Here is a 3,889-nt window from a genome sequence, read left to right as displayed (position 1 = left end):
ACGAGCTGAGACATTTATTGGAGTTGAACGCCAAGTTATAACGTGTTTTGGGCGTTCAACTCCGGGTTATAACGTGTTTCTAGCGTTTAACTCCAGACAGCAGCATGTACTTGGCGTTGAGCGCCACCTTACGTTGTCAATTCTCGAATAAAGTATGGACTATTATATATTGCTGGAAATCTCTGGATGTCTACTGTCCAACGCCGTTGAGAGCGCGCCATTTGGAGTTCTGTAGCTCCAGAAAATCCATTTTGAGTGCAGGGAGGTCAGATTCCAACAGCATCAGCAGTCCTTTGTCAGCCTCAGAGTTTTGCTCAAGTCCCTCAATTTCAGCCAGAAATTACCTAAAATCACAGAAAAATACACAAACTCATAGTAAAGTCCAGAAATGTGAATTTAACATAAAAACTAATGAAAACATCCCTAAAAGTAGCTTGAACTTACTAAAAACTACCTAAAAACAATGCCAAAAAGCGTATAAATTATCTGCTCATCACATCTCTATTACTGCCATTGGAGAAAACAACTTTGAGCTTAAGCCTCAATTAGTTCCTCTGATGCAACAGAATTGCAAGATTTATAGACTTCCATTGGAATATCCTCATCAGTTCTTAGCTGAATTTTTGCAAATCTGTGACACTGTTAAGACCAATAGAGTTGATCCCGAGGTCTACAGACTTATGCTTTTCCCTTTTGCTGTAAGAGACAGAGCTAGTATATGGTTGAACTCCCAACTTAGAGACAGCCTGAACTATTGGGAAAAGCTGGTCAATGCCTTCTTAGCTAAATTCTTTCAACCTCAAAAGATGAGTAAGCTTAGAGTGAAAGTTCAAACCTTCAAACAGAAGGAAGGTGAATCCCTCTATGAAGCTTGAGAAAGATACAAGCAATTGATCAGAAGGTGTCCTTCTGACATGCTTTCAGAATGGAGCATCATAGGTATCTTCTATGATGGTCTGTCTGAGTTATCCAAGATGTCATTGGACCATTCTGCAGGCGGATCCATTCATCTGAAGAAAATGCCTGCAGAAGCTCAGGAACTCATTGAAATGGTTGCAAATAACCAGTTCATGTACACTTCTGAAAGAAATCCTGTGAATAATAGGACAACTCAAAAGAAAGGAATTCTTGAGATTGATACTCTGAATGCCATATTGGCTCAGAACAAATTATTGACTCAGCAAGTCAATATGATTTCTCAGAGTCTAACTGGATTGCAAGCTGCATCTGGCAGTACTAAAGAAGCATCTTCTGAAGAAGAAGCTTATGATCCTGAGAACCCTGCAATGGAAGAGGTGAATTACATAGGAGAACCCTATGGAAACACCTATAATCCTTCATGGAGAAATCATCCAAATCTCTCATGGAAGGACGAACAGAAGCCTCACCAAGGCTTCAACAACAATTATGGTGGAAAAAATAGGTTTAGCAATAGCAAGCCTTTTCCATCATCTTCTCAGCAACAGACAGAGAACTATGAGCACAGCCATCCTGGCTTAGCAACCATAGTCTCTGATCTATCTAAGACCACACTAAGTTTCATGAATGAAACAAGGTCCTCCATTAGAAATTTGGAGGCACAAGTGGGTCAGCTAAGTAAACAGGTTACTGAAACTCCTCCTAGCACTCTCCCAAGCAATACAGAAGAGAACCTAAAGAGAGAGTGCAAGGCCATCAACATCACCAAAGTGGCCGAATGCACAGAGGAGGAGGAGGACGTGAATCCCAATGAGGAAGACCTTATGGGATGTATTCTGGACAAAAATGAGTTCCCTAGTGAGGAACCAAGGGAATCTGAGGCTCACACAAACACCATAGAGATTCCATTGAACCTACTTCTGCCATTCATGAGCTCTGATGAGTATTCTTCCTCTGAAGAGGATGAAGATGTTACTGAAGAGCAAGTTGCTAAGTACCTTGGAGCAATCATGAAGCTGAATGCCAAGTTATTTGATAATGAGACTTGGGAGGATGAAGCCCCTTTGCTCACCAATGAACTGAATGACTTGATTAGGCAGACATTACCTCAGAAGAAATCAGATCTCAGAAAATTCTTAATACCCTGTACCATAGGCACCATAACCTTTCAGAAGGTTTTGTGTGACCTGGGGTCAGGCATAAACCTCATGCCACTCTCTGTAATGGAGAAACTGGGAATCTTTGAGGTACAAGTTGCAAGAATCTCACTAGAGATGGCAGACAAATCCATAAAACAGGCTTATGGACTTGTAGAGGATGTTTTAGTGAAGGTTGAGGGTCTTTACATCCCTGCTGACTTTATAATCCTGGACACTGGAAAGAATAAGGATGAATCTATCATCCTTGGCAGACCCTTCCTAGCCACAGCAAAAGCTGTGATTGATGTTGACAGATAAAAGTTGGTCCTTCAAGTGAATAAGGACTACCTTGTGTTTAAGGCTCAAGAATCTCCTTTTGTATACATGGAGAAGAAGTATGAACAACTTCTCTCAATACAGAGTCAAACAGAGCCCCCACATTCAAAGTCTAAGTTTGGTGTTGGGAGACCATCATCATGCTCTGAGTATCTGTGAGGCTCCATGCGAGCCCACTGTCAAGCTATTGACATTAAAGAAGAACTTGTTGGGAGGCAACCCAATTTTTTATTTATCTATGTTAAATTTCCATTTTTCATTGTTATTTTCTGTTTTCTTTAGGTTGATGATCATGTGGAGTGACAAAAACAACTGCAAAAATCAAAGCAAATTCAAAAACAGCATTACAAATAGCACACCCTAGAGGATGAACTTACTGTGGTTTAAACGCCAGTAAGGGTAGCAGAATGGGCGTTAAATGCCCAGTCTGGCACTATTCTGGGTGTTTAATGCCAGAAAAGGGCACCAGACTGGCGTTTAACGCCAGAAAAGGGCACTAAGTTGGCGTTAAATGCCAGAAAGGGAAGAGAAGTTGGCGTTAAACGCCAGAAATGGGTAACAACCTGGCGTTTAAAGCCAAGATTAGCACTCAGAGGGCGTTTACACGCCAGAATGGTGCAGGGATGAGAAATCCTTGACACCTCAGGATCTATGGACCCTAAAGAATCCCCACCTACTTGATGAGCGGATAATTTGTATGCTTTTTGGCATTGTTTTTAGTATGTTTTTGGTATGATATAGTTAGTTTTTAGTATATTTCTATTAGTTTTTAGTTAAAATTCACTTTTCTGGACTTTACTATGAGTTTGTGTGTTTTTCTGTGATTTCAGGTATTTTCTGGCTGAAATTGAGGGACCTGAGCAAAAATCTGATTTAGAGACTAAAAAGGACTGCAGATGCTGCTGGATTCTGACCTCCCTGCACTCGAAGTGGATTTTCTGGAGCTACAGAAGCCCAATTGGCGCGCTCTCAACGGCGTTGGAAAGTAGACATCCTGGGCTTTCCAGAAATATATGATAGTCCATACTTTGCCCAAGATTTGATGGCCCAAACCGGCGTTCAAAGTCACCCTCTGGAATCCCAGCGTTAAACGCTGGAACTGGCACCCAAATGGGAGTTAAACGCCCAAACTGGCACAAAAGCTGGCGTTTAACTCCAAGAAGAGTCTCTACACGAAAATGCTTCAATGCTCAGCCCAAGCACACACCAAGTGGGCCCGGAAGTGGATTTTTATGTCATTTACTCATCTCTGTAAACCCTAGGCTACTAGTTTTCTATATATAGGACCTTTTACTATTGTATTTTCATCTTTTGATCTTTGGAACCTTTTTCTTTAGATCTTTTGATCACTATGGGAGGCTGGCCATTCGGCCATGCCTAGACCTTATGCTTATGTATTTTCAACGGGGGAGTTTCTACACACCATAGATTAAGGTGTGGAGCTCTGCTGTACCTCGAGTATTAATGCAATTACTATTGTTCTTCCATTCAATTCC

The 3,889-nt window shown here is 41.3% G+C and overlaps 1 non-coding gene across 1 annotated transcript; it reads right to left on the bottom strand.

The window, feature by feature from the left end:
• Window positions 1–812: 812 nt before the first annotated feature.
• On the bottom strand, window positions 813–920 carry LOC127747370 (small nucleolar RNA R71). Its single transcript, XR_008009170.1, has one exon. It is a non-coding gene; the product is annotated as a small nucleolar RNA R71 (small nucleolar RNA).
• Between the last annotated feature and the right edge of the window lie 2,969 nt (window positions 921–3,889).

Source organism: Arachis duranensis, chromosome 4, assembly GCF_000817695.3.
Source record: "Arachis duranensis cultivar V14167 chromosome 4, aradu.V14167.gnm2.J7QH, whole genome shotgun sequence".
Classification (NCBI taxonomy): Eukaryota; Viridiplantae; Streptophyta; class Magnoliopsida; order Fabales; family Fabaceae; genus Arachis; species Arachis duranensis.
The sequence above is the reverse complement of the archived record's forward strand: the minus strand, read 5'-3'. Positions and strand labels throughout refer to the sequence as shown.